The sequence below is a fragment of the Macrobrachium rosenbergii genome, chromosome 57, assembly GCF_040412425.1.
Source record: "Macrobrachium rosenbergii isolate ZJJX-2024 chromosome 57, ASM4041242v1, whole genome shotgun sequence".
Lineage (NCBI taxonomy): Eukaryota > Metazoa > Arthropoda > Malacostraca > Decapoda > Palaemonidae > Macrobrachium > Macrobrachium rosenbergii.
Window position 1 is genome coordinate 1097501 of NC_089797.1, and position 13782 is coordinate 1111282.

Consider the following 13782-nt stretch of genomic DNA (forward strand, 5'->3'; position numbering starts at 1 on the left):
ACTTAACCATAATCGTGTTTCTGGCAACGATATGGGCCAGGCCATCACAGGGCCGTGATTAAAGTTTCATGGGCTGCGGCTCATACAGCATTATACCGAGACCACCGAAAGATAGCTCTATTTTCGGTGGCCGTAGCAGCTGTACAGAAAACTCGATTGCGCCGAAGAAACATCGACGCAGTTATTACTTGTTGATTATTTTTCAATAATTTTTTTGTGTTTTCATTGCCTTACTACATAACATGATAAAATCAAAATAATTTGAATTTTTGTCATTTTTATTATATAACTATGGTATCCCGAGGATAATGTTTTTATTTTATCTTAAAAAATCTTTTATCACTTTTATTTTTTGTCGAAGGTATATTAATGTAACCGTCGTTTTTAATTATGAAAGAAAAACTAATAAGAATTAGTCCAGTGTTTTAGAAGGCTACCAATTTATTTATACGGCTTCTGCAAATTTCATAGTTTTCTGTAACAGTACCTTTGAATAAAACCTAAACTTAAATTTGGGAACTTGAAAATCTTTTTGGTTATTATTATTATTATTATTATTATTATTATTATTATTATTATTATTATTATTATTATTATTATTATTAATGATATATATGACCATTATTACATGTCATTCACAACACTGTTACTATAACCATAACCCCAACAACGCCTTTAAAACTCCAACAACCGCACCACAACCCCACAATCAAACAATCCCCCATTCCAACAACCCCAACAACCGCTCCACAACCCCACAATCCCAACAACCCCAATAACCCCCAAGAAAACTCCACCATCACACAACCCCAACAACCCATCCACAACCCCAAAAATCACTCCACTACTTAATACCCCACAACCCACACAACCCCAACAACCCCATAACACCAACAACACCCAATAACTTCCAACAAAACTTCACAACCCCAACAACCCCTCTACAACCCAAACAATCACTCCACAACCATACAACCCCACAACCCACACAAGCCTAACAACCCCTCCATAACCCCATAACGCCAATAACTCTAATAACCCCAACAAAACTCCCCAACCCCACAACCCCAACAACCCCTCTACAATCCTCCACAACCCCAACAACCACTCCACAACCTTACAACCCTACAAACCACACAAACCCAACAACCCCTCCACAACCCCATAACCCCAACAACCCCTCCACAACCTCAAAAATGCCTCCACAACCCCACAACCACCCAATAACCTAAACAACTCCCAAAACCCCCACAACCTCAACAACTCCATTGCCACAACCCAACAACCACAACAACCACACAACCCCACAACAACCCCACAACCTCACAAACCCAACAACCTCCTCCAACCCACCGATCTCCTGTCACAACCCCTACAACCCCGCTACAACCCCACAACCTCACAACCCCAACAACCTCCCCAAACCCACCGATCTCCTGTCACAACCCCTACAACCCCGCTACAACCGCACAACCCCAATACCCAGGCGAACTTCAAATCACCTCGATCCAAACCGGCTGGGCAGGAGCCGTCCCCGTAATTGGCTGTTGCGGAATCATGATAAATTCGTTGGGGCATGAGGAGGTACCAAGATAGGTGCCTAGGGCATGTTTTCGGCCGCTTCTACCCCCACGCCCCTAATATAAATAGATTGATAGAGATGGAATGGCCTCCGTGTGTTGTTGTTATTATTATTATTATTATTATTATTATTATTATTATTATTATTATTTTTTATGATGATGGTGATGATGATTATTATTATCTTTTATAATTTTTTATTTTTAATATCATCATTATTATTGTTATTTTTTCCATGATTTTTATCATCTATATTATTATTATTATTATTATTATTATTATTATTATTATTATTATTATTATTATTATTATTATTATTATTAAAAAACCAATTGCGTCAATTTCTAGATTAACGCAGTGCTGGTCCTTCAAAGACGTGTTTATTAAGGCAAATAAAAAGTTCAAGAAGTCAGACAGCTAAGTAGGTCAACAAATAGCTTTAAGAAGTTGGGCAGGTGGGCAGGCAAATAAAAAGTTTAAGAAGTTTGACAGCCTAGCAAGAGGCCAAAGAGATACAACTCATTAAAAGTCATTCAGGTTGTTGATTTTAAGGATGTTAAATGACAGTCTTCGTTTTCTGTGAAATGGTTCTAGTTGCTGTGAAAGTTTTCTGCTACTGGGGTTCATCCTTGATCTGTACTGAAACGCATCTGTCTGTTCAGTACTCAAGCATAAGAATATTATACATATACTATATATATATATATATATATATATATATATATATATATATATATATATATATATATATATATATATATATAATTTCCCACAATGAACCCACACTAACACATAACAAGCAGCCGTTTAAAATTTAAATAGGTATATGATTGCCCACATCCAGCAAAACGAACGTATAAAAAAAAAAACACACGCAATGATTTCGAAGAAATCAACCTTAAAAATCTCAGCTGGATGCCACTAGCGAGTAACGAGCCTAAAGGCAATTTCTCCCACAGAGAGAGAGAGAGAGAGAGAGAGAGAGAGAGAGAGAGAGAGAGAGAGAGAGAGAGAGAGAGAGAGAGAGAGTTTTTTCTCAAGAGGTGGAACTACCCAACTGGGCTGGTGTTTCTCTCTTTTTGCGACGAGTAAGAAGAAGAAGAAGAAGAAGAAGAAGAGGATAAAGAGGATTAAGAAGAAGAAGAAGAAGAAGAAGAAGAAGAAGAAGAAGAAGAAGAAGAGGGAATAGAGGATTAAGAGGAAGAAGAAGAAGAAGAAGAGGATGAGGAGGAGGAGGAGGAGGAGGAGGAGGATAAAGAGGAATAAGAGGAAAAAGATAAATAAGAAAAGAAGAAGAAGAAGAAGAAGAAGAAGAAGAAGAAGAAGAAGAAGAAGAAGAAGAAGAGGAGGAGGAGGAGGAGGAGGAGGAGGATAAAGAGGAATAAGAGGAAAAAGATAAATAAGAAAGAAGAAGAAGAAGAAGAAGAAGAAGAAGAAGAGGAGGAGGAGGAGGAGAAGAAGAAGAAGAAGAAGAAGAAGAAGAAGAGCTGCCCATTAAAAGCTCGTCTGTAAATAAACTCGCGTATTTGCCCCGCAGTCATGGCCGGGCGGGGGCATGCCAGATCGCCCTGTGCACTTAGTAAATGGTCATTAAGTCATAAGCAGGAGACGAGTTTTAGGAGCGTTTCCCATTAGGGCCTCAGCTCTTCATGACAATATTAAATCCACTGGATGAGGTCGCTGGTCGCGTTTTGGGTAATGGAAGGTCGGTTTTTATATTTGCCTTTTGCAGGTGTGTGTACGATGCTTCTGTTTCAAGGACTTGTTTTTTCAGTTACTGGTAGACAAATTTGTCTGCTGACACAATAGCCTATATCAAATTTTTAACTAGCAATAATTATATATTGGAAGCCAACGTAAGCGCAATTTTTACGTATGTTTAGAAGCATCGATATTAGATTACAACCAGATATGTTTTCCGATTACCTTGTCAGTCACGACATTTACTTCTGATAATATATAATAAGAAATCCTTGCTCTACTGCAAAGGAATTTTGCTGGGCTTATAATACCATTTACCTTTAATCACTGTAGCTGAAGCGGCGTTGGGTTTTGACTACAAAAATATCTTTCAATATTTTTCGATTTCAGTCATTCTGACCTGTGAATATCGAACACCTCCACACACATTCTTCTTGTGGCAACCTCTAACTGACTAAGACCCATTGTTTTGTTTGGATCAATCTTTCCTATCGTACCAAAGATGCACTTTCAGTGTCGCCCCATCACTTAATGAGGAGAGAGACTCATCAATCTCTTAGACAAGGAGCTTCCGATCTCATAATGAACCCCCTAATTACCATAAAAAAACGGTCACTGATGTTCCCTAATCGACTGTCTTGGACACTTAGCGAGCAGCCAAGGACTGGTGCCTTACAGGAGTAGTGCTTTTAAATTACGAAGAAAAGTATTTAGGAAAACAACACTGAGTTTTAAGTGGGGTTTTACTTGCCTGCATAATTTTTCTTGGGATAAGGTACAGAGATTAGAGCAATTTGGAAGAGGTGCAAAAATATTACATGGAGATAAACTTATTAGAATTTATTCTTTACTACTGACTGAAGCCTTTAGAGTAAGATACTATGAGCAGAAGAAAAAAGTGATTTATAATTAACTGAATATGTTCACGAGTTCTAAGGGGTTTGTTATTCATCTACTTAACGTTCATCATTTACAATTTTCTGATAGTATCTTTATGTCTAGTAATGTCCATTGGTATCAGGTAATATCCTGTAGTTTAGGAAAACTCACCTTTTTTTTAAACATAATTTTTCAAAAACGTCTCATTTGGTTTCACGTACAACCTCACGCTCTCAAGAAGCAGTCACCTGGCTTCAGATATGGTCCCATGTTTTTCGTAGAGCATCTTATTTGTTTCAAAGTTTTCAAATAACTTAGTGATTTTAGGTAAAACCTCAAAACTTCTGGAAACTATCTCACTGGCTTCAGATGAAACCGCAAGCCATCCAGAAACCGTCTGACTGGTTTCAGATCAAAAGCTATAGTCATAAATTTAAAGGAAGCTCTCACACCTTTCAGAAACCAATTCGTTGGCTTTATATGAAACCTCATAGATCAAGAATCCATGGCGTGATCAGAACTTTCCTACTTACCTTCAGAGGGTCTTCACACTTACCTTCAAAGGCCCTTCACAAATACCTTCAAAGGCCCTTCACACTTACTTTCAAAGGTCCTTCACACTTACCTTCACAGGCCCTGAACACTCACCTTCAAAGGCCCTTCATACTTATCTTTAAAGGCCCTTCACACTTACCTTCACAGGCCCTTCATACTTATCTTCAAAGGTCCTTCACACACTTACCTTCACAGGCCCTTCACACTCACACTTACCTTCACAGGCCCTTCACACTCACCTTCACACTCACCTTCAAAGGCCCTTCATGTTTATCTTTAAAGGCCCTCCACACTTACCTTCAAAGGCCCTTTAAACTTACCTTCAAAGGTCCTTCCTACTTATCTTTGAAGGCCCTTCACACTTTCCTTCACAGACCCTTCATACTTATCTTCAAAGGTCCTTCACACAGTTACCTTCACAGGCCCTTCACACTCACCTTCAAAGGCCCTTCATACTTATCTTTAAAGGCCCTTCACACTTACCTTCAAAGGTCCTTTAAACTTACCTTCAAAGGTCCTTCACACTTACCTTCAAAGGCCCATCACACTTGCCTCCAAAGGCCCTTCACACTTACTTTCAAAGGTCCTTCACACTTACCTTTAAAGACCCTCTAAAAGTACCTACAAAATCCCTTCACACTTACCTTCAAAGGTCCTTCACACTTAACCTCAGAGACACGTCACACTTACCTCCAAAGGCCCTTCACACTAATCTTCTCAGACCCTCTAAAAGTACTTATAAAGTCCCATCACACTTGCTCTCAAAGTCCCTCCACACTTACTTTCAAAGTCCCTTCACACTTACTTTCAAAGTCCCTCCACACTTACCCACAAAGGCCCTTCACAATTCCCTCCAAAGGCCTCGAACTGGGGATTCCGGAGGCCTCTGTCACCTCTCCTGATCGAAAGTCAATTATCCTTGGCCTTCGTGTTATGTGGCGTCAATAAACAATAGGGAGTCGATTCCCATTCCCATTATAAATCGACAGCGGTTCCCGATGGTCGTCGCGGCCTCTTGAACTTCTCACCAGCTAATCTGATAAGGGAAGATTGAAGTTATTGTTGTTTGCTAAAGGGGCATCGGCGTGTGAAAAACCCCATATTTAATTCTGTCGTAAAATACACGCCGAGAGAGAGAGAGAGAGAGAGAGAGAGAGAGAGAGAGAGAGAGAGAGAGAGAGAGAGAGAGAGAGAGAGAGAGAGAGAAGATTCTATGAAGGCTTTTTTGAGAAGCAGAGATTTTGTAATCAGCTAATCAGATAGATAGAGAGAAAGATAGACAGACAAATATGTGGACGAATAAAGTCAGAGAGAGAGAGAGAGAGAGAGAGAGAGAGAGAAGGCAACAACAAAATGAAGGAACAGAAGCGTTGAAGATGACATGTCTCAAGGAAGTGTATCATTAAGACCATTTATCAAAAGTACACTTCACTGTAAAGTCTTCATTTTGCGAACATGTGATGGTGATGTAATGGTGATGATAGTGTCAATGACAATGATGATGATGATGGTGAGGATAGTGATGATGACTCACCTAGGCTGTTGAAGTTTCAGTCATCTTTAATTACGTGTCTTTCCTCAAAGATATCAAGATTATTTTATTGTGCTTTTTGTCAGATAACTGATTTTCTTCTAGGTTTGGCAGAGAGAGAGAGAGAGAGAGAGAGAGAGAGAGAGAGAGAGAGAGAGAGAGAGAGGTCTGAATGGGCTGCATAAGTAAACAAAAACAAAACATTGCAATTCGAATACTTTGAAGAGGTGAGAGAGAGAGAGAGAGAGAGAGAGAGAGAGAGAGAGAGAGAGAGAGAGAGAGAGAGAGAGATCTGAATGGGCTGCATAAGTAAACAAAAACAAAACATTTCAATTCAAATACCTTGAGGAGAGAGAGAGAGAGAGAGAGAGAGAGAGAGAGAGAGAGAGAGAGAGAGAGAGAGAGAGACTCTGAATACGCTGCATAAATAAACAAAAGCAAAACATTACCATTCAAACACTTTATGGAAGAAGAAGAAGAAGAAGAGAGAGAGAGAGAGAGAGAGAGAGAGAGAGAGAGAGAGAGAGAGAGAGAGAGAGAGAGAATACGCTGCATAAATAGACAAAAACAAAACAATGCCATTCAAACACTTTAAAGAAGAAGAAGAAGAAGAAGAAGAAGAAGAAGAAGAAGAAGAAGAAGAAGAAGAAGAAGAGAGAGAGAGAGAGAGAGAGAGAGAGAGAGAGAGAGAGAGAGAGAGAAAATTCTGACTGAGATGCAAAAATAAACAAAAACAAAACATTGCTATTCAAATACTTTATAGAAGAAGAAGAAGAAGAAGAAGAAGAAGAAGAAGAGAGAGAGAGAGAGAGAGAGAGAGAGAGAGAGAGAGAGAGAGAGAGAGAGAGAGAGAGAGAGACTCTGTCTTGATTCGACAGCTGTGGGTAACTGCCCTGACCAAGGTCTCTAGTTCAGGTCAAGGGTCATTGTATCGAGGTTGTTTTTTATCATGTTGATTTCCTTGAACTATTAAACCTTTCCGACCTACGTCATGTAATCGGGGTTTTGCAAACAGTCATAACTGTAACTATAATTAAAATGATGAAGCGTTTAAAAGATCATTTAATATCTATTTCGCGTTTTACGTGCATCGTTTCTTATTTGTGTGGCGTTTATTTATATGAAGAATACATATATATGCACAGGTGTATATATACTGTATGTATACATATATGTATACATACATACATATATATATATATATATATATATATATATATATATATATATATATATATATATATATTATATTATATTATAGCCCATGTAAATGCCAAAATGTGGAAAATGAAGGCTATATTTCAGAGACCAAACTGTCTCTCTCCTCAGATTCACTATTTGCCTGAGGAGACAGACAGTTTGGTCTCTGAAATATAGCCTTTATTTTCCACATTTTGGCGTTTTTATGGGATCCTTGCATTTGATGGAATTCTGTTTTAATTATAAGACATATTTACTATAGGCTTAAACGCATTTATGCACTTCCCAAAAACCACATAATCAGCACTTAGTCACTCATAGCAACTCGTGCTGAGATACCCACTACAAATAATTTAACTCAGATTCCCCTTCTTCCTGTTTTCCTAACATGCGTGTTTACATTTCCATATCAGAAAGGGAATGACCTTTCTGACCTCCTACAAGGAGAATGGCCGTCTGGTGTCAGTCACTGACCTCAGGATTTAACTGACAGTAATTCACTTGTGTTCGATTCTGTTACTTGTGGTTTATGGTGGTGGGCTCTGAAGAGAAGCCGACGCCACGTGCAGTTATTCGGACGCATTGTTTACACGCGTGAGTTCATTCATTAAGGAGATAAATGATTGCGAATGGTAAACGGGAGCGTTAAAAAATAACGGGACTTAATTTTTCCTGCAATATGAGGCGAGAGAGTTATGTTGGATTTACGTTTTTTTAAGGCTTTTTAATTTATTTCAATGAATAAAAAAAAAACAACTATAGAGACCTAAAAACTATATCTGCTCTCACATGTCTTGGACTTAAACTGAGGTATACGAAGTTCCAATAAAAATTCACCATTAAATGAATAGAATTAACCAAAAACAAACATTTTATTTAAAAAAGAAATTTCTAAAGAAATTCAACCTTGACGTAAGCAAGATGTGTTTGAAAAACCCCATTAGAATATGTTGAATCATATGAAGAATCTTGGTGGCATTCAAGAAAAAGCAGTTAAAATAATTTTTTAAAACAAATTTGACCTTGACGTAAGCAAGACGTCTTTGAAAATCCCATGACAATATCTTGAATCATATGGAGAATCTTGCTGGCATTCAGGAAAAAGCGGGGACAGAGTACCAAACAAGCAAAGCAAGTCAGCTCAGACATAAACAACAACTAAACTCATCAAGGAGTTTAGAGGAATTCCCATCACGTGAGGCACGACAGGAAGGTTAAGATGTAACCAAGCAGAAATAAACTCACTGACGGTGGAGTGACTGGTTACAGACATTGCTCGCTGTTCAAGAACTGTGGTTGTGTACAAGGTATGTGTGTGTGTGTGTGTGGAACTGAGGCGTCTTCATACTGGTAACATGACGTTTTGGTTTTATGAATAAGGAACTTGAATTATACCATAAAGTTTTATATATGTTCTTTAGGTTTGATGCTCTGTGGAATTACTGCAATTCGACTTATAATCGATGTTTGGTAATTACGATTATTTGATAAATATTGATGAATATTTCAACGTTTTTGGTACAAAAATATTTCAGGCATTAAATTTGACTGATGTTTACATGACAGTTCATACATTTTCTCATATGTTTCATTTTTGAGTGACTGGATCTTTGCTGCCCATTTAGAAATAAAGAATAAATAAATGAATTGATTTCGGAAGGTATCATCTCAAATATTTAACCCAAATGATTAAATGAATGGTTGTTTGTACTTTTAATGAAACAAGTAAAAAATAAACCGAAGTTTCTTCGGCGCAATCGAGTTTTCTGTACAGCCGCTACAGCGTATGATCAAGGCCACCGAAAATAGATCTATCTTTCGGTGGTCTCGGTATAATGCTGTATGAGCCGCTGCCCATGAAACTTTAACGACGGCCCGGTGGTGGCCTATCCTATATCGTTACCAGGAGCACGATTTTGGCTAACTTTAAAATTAATGAAAATAAAATTACTAAGGCTAGAGGGTTGCAATTTAGTATGTTTGATGATTTGAGGATGGATGATCAGCATACCAATTTACAGCCCTCTAGCCTCAGTAGTTTTTAAGATCTGAGGGAGGACAGAAAAAATACTGACAGAAAAAGTGCGGAGAGATAAAGTGCGGACAGAATAAAGTGCGGACGGATAGACAAAGCCGGCACAATAGTTCTTTTACAGAAAACTAAAACTAAGAAATAACTCGAAGTTATGCCCTCAGTAGAGTGTAAAATTTCATAACTCCTCGGGTCATTAGTGGGGTGGTAATGACCATAACTGTTTTACAAATCGGAGTTGGTGGGTAACAGAGGAAAATAACGGTGCCACCACCTACTAATGACCAGTAGAGCTTTGCTGGTCACTGTTTTGCAACTTGAGAAGCGACGTTTTATCTTTTAAGTAAAGCCGAAAGCAGATTTCCATAATAGAAGGAAAGAGAACTTTATTGAATTCGACCTAATATGCCATTTGCACTTCTTGATTGAGAAAAGAAAATAGTGATGGTTGAAGAACGTGTTAAGTAAGGCTATTATCAACTGGTTGTATATTATATACATATATATTTATATATATTAAATATATATTATATACATGAATATATTTATATATGTATAGTTATATATATATATATATATATATATATATATATATATATATATATATATATATATATATATATATATATATATATATATATATATATATATATATATACACATATATATATTTATTATATTGTAGATTTGTTTCACCGTTTTAGTGACCCATGTGATTGTGAGATTTTCATGAATAATGATACTGATTACTGAAATCTCAGCATGCTATGAGGTAGACCGATTGAAAATTTCATGAATAATAATACTGATTAATGAAATAATAATAATAATAATAATAATAATAATAATTCTAATAATAATAATAAATAATAATAATAATAATGCTAAAAAATTCTAATTATGATAATCATCATCATCATGAAGACTGGAATCCATTGTGATTTACAAACTCTACAAAAATGTATACAGAATTCTACTTAATATTTTAAAATGTCTCATAATCAGTTACATTCTATCTCACTCTGAATATATATATATATATATATTTATATATATATATATATATATATATATATATATATATATATATATATATATATATATATTCTTTTTGTCACAAAGTTGTTGTGGAGTTAATTTTCTAGTATTTTGACTAACATTACGTGACTGCCTCCTTAAATGTAAGATATTAATAATGACCACTTCCAATAATTGAAAACTTATAAATTTAGCAGATAATTATTAGCAACGAATTAAAAAAAATAATTTACTGACAAATGAGTTCAGATGACTTGAGGCTTTTAGATTTTAAGTCGAGAATAACTTACACTAGCAATCTCACTGAGGAATTCACTTAAAATTTAAGTTTCAGTTCTTTATCATTTCCTTAAGTATTGAATTTCAGCAAAGAATATTACTTACAAATCAGTTTAAGCAGCTGTTTACTTCTCCCATCTTCATTTCTAATTGCTATTATTGTCTTCCAATGAGCAGATACTTTACATCAATGACTCATTAGACGTTAAACACTCTCTGTTACCATTGAGATAATGAGTCTCTTCTTCCTTCGTTAACGCCATGCAGAATTCAGTGATCATTTGAATATCATTGGAATATTTTCTCGTATGCACGCATTGTACTGTACCTAGTACGCTTGTGTGAGTCGTTTGTGTGTGTGTGTGTGTGTCTGTATGTGTGTATGCGCGTGTTTGCAACAGAGGGAGAAAGAGAGAGAGCTTCGTTGAAAGAATGTTTTTCCTACTTTTAGAAGCATCTGATTATTTGTTGAATCCTGAAGTTATATTGAGTCATAGGTACCCACTGTTTTGTTAGCCTTTTCGTATATATATGTTTCTGTATGACAAAAATAGGAGATTTTAATGATTATTCTCCAAGCAAGAAAATCATTACTCTATACAATTCAGTATGCATTCATGGGTGTGTACCAATACTACGTGTGCACTGTAGATTTATAGCTAGTTTTGCTCTAGATAGCGAAAGCAGAAGTGAGAGATCTCCAAGCTCCAACTAAATCGGAAAGGCTCTTAGCTCTCGTTAGGGTAGTTTTAAGCTAACTAGTGCTTCAGTGTGCACGTAGTTCCCAGCTCTCTCCGAGACTGCTCTGGGTGAATTTCTTCGTATAAATAGCTTTGTCCCGTCTGGCTAAAGTGCTGTTGTCGGGATGTCATCTTGTGAAAATACCAAGGAAAGGTTCCCAAAACTGTGGAGACTGCTCTGGGTGAATTTCTTGATATAAATACAGTAGATTTGTCTCCTCCGGTTACAATGCTGTTGTCGAGATGTCATCTTGTGAAAAATACAAAATGGGACAGTGGTCAGTGATTTCAATACGGCAGTATGAAAGGTTCCCAAAACTGTGGAGGCTGCGCTAGGTGATTTGTCCATATAAACAGATTTGTCTCCTCTGGTTCAAGTGCTGCTGTCGAGATGTCATCTTGTGAAAAATACGAAGTGGGACAGTGGTCAAACAGTGATTTCAATACGGCAGTATGAAAGGTTCCCAAAACTGTGGAGACTGCTCCAGGTGAATTTCTTCATATAAATACAGAAGATTTTCTCCTCTGGTTACAATGCTGCTGCCGAGGTGTCATCTAGCGCAAAATACAAAGTGGGACAGTGGTCATGCAGTGATTTCAATACGGCAGTATGAAAGGTTCCCAAAACTGTGGAAAATGATATTGGATGAATACCGTAACACAGAAAGGCAGGCAACTGATACACAAGAATTCAACAGTTATTAGAAACTCCTGAATTTGACACTGCAAGAAAGAGAAAAGAAAACGAGTGTTATACCAGAAACGGCAGTTATTACAAGTACCTGAATTTGAAACCACGAGAAATTGGGACAATCTGCGTCGACAAATGAACGCTGAATTAGGAGTAATAAAAAAAAAGTGGCATGGAGGCAGATGAAGTACGGACGAAAAAGTATCTTTGAATTCTCTGACGCTCTTCACTTTGTGACTGGAATGGCTAAACCACAAGGAACCACCAGTTCGAACGTGGTGAGTAGGACAAACTACTTGAATCGTATATATTTGCACCGTGCGTAGACTACGCGCGACTGAAAAGCATTTTTTTTTATATCTGACATATAGGTCACACTACCAACATATTCGAGAGTTTGCGTAGAGGATTAGAATTAGATGATCCGTTACTTTTGATCAGGTAGGTGTTTAAGAAAATCCATGCTCAAGTGTAATATATATATATATATATATATATATATATATATATATATATATATATATATATATATATAAATCTATATATATATATATATATATTAATATATATAGAGCTATATTATTTCTTACAGAGTTATTTCTAGAGAGAGCAGGTTTTGTCGTACGGTTGACACACTTCTAGATGAAGTTCACTAGAGAAGATTACGTCTAGCTAGATTTCACCTTTCAGTGTACACTTTCAAAGCCTCTACAACTCTTCTGTTATATTGTAGGAGAGAGAGAGAGAGAGAGAGAGAGAGAGAGAGAGAGAGAGAGAGAGAGAGTTTTCGTGTTACGTCAGTATTTAGGTCATTTTGTAATTAAATCGAGCTTGCACCATGTACAGTATATTATGTTGCTCAAAATATCCTTGTTCAAAGCTTTGTGCAGTTACATTTGGAGTTCGTCACCTGTAGATATATATATATATATATATATATATATATATATATATATATATATATATATATATATATATATATATATATATATATATATATATATATATATATATGTGTGTGTGTGTGTGTGTGTGTGTTTGTGTGTGTTTTAAGGTGTGTGTTCCAAAGAGGATTTACAACTCATCCTATACGCTAATTCAATTATTTAAGATATCTCGAACATAGATGGACCAGGTATATTGGTCGAAGTATATCGAAATAAACAGGCAATTGAGATAAAACGCTCATTATTATTATGATGATATAATGCTCGAAGATAATAGGTAATTTCCTATTTCAGATAAAAAGGCAGTCAGAATAACTCATTAACAAAAGCAAGGGAAATACTTCTTACGCTATAAGCGTGAATTCTCATATTGCATAATTATTATTATTATTATTATTATTATTATTATTATTATTATTATTATTATTATTATTAATCAGAAGATTAACCCAATTCATATGGGACAAGCCCACCGTAGGGACCATTGACTTGAAATTCAAGCTTCCAAAGAATATGGTGTTCAGGTGAAAGAAGTATCAGATGGTTATAGGAAATATAGAAAGAAGAGATCATTCATTAGAAAATATGGAGAAATTAACTCACCAATA

The 13782-nt window shown here is 36.3% G+C and overlaps 1 protein-coding gene across 2 annotated transcripts in view; it reads left to right on the forward strand.

The window, feature by feature from the left end:
• The window catches only part of LOC136837101 (calpain-9-like), a 296927-nt gene that overhangs the window by 135735 nt on the left and 147410 nt on the right, over window positions 1-13782 (forward strand). Inside the window, exon 1 of one of the 2 annotated variants that reach the window (XM_067101718.1) lies at window positions 11564-12505. The exons of the other annotated variant lie outside the window; for it this stretch is intronic. The gene's annotated coding sequence lies outside the window, so the exon portion shown is untranslated. Of the gene's footprint in view, window positions 1-11563; window positions 12506-13782 lie in introns of those variants that run through there. 2 annotated transcript variants of the gene reach the window in all.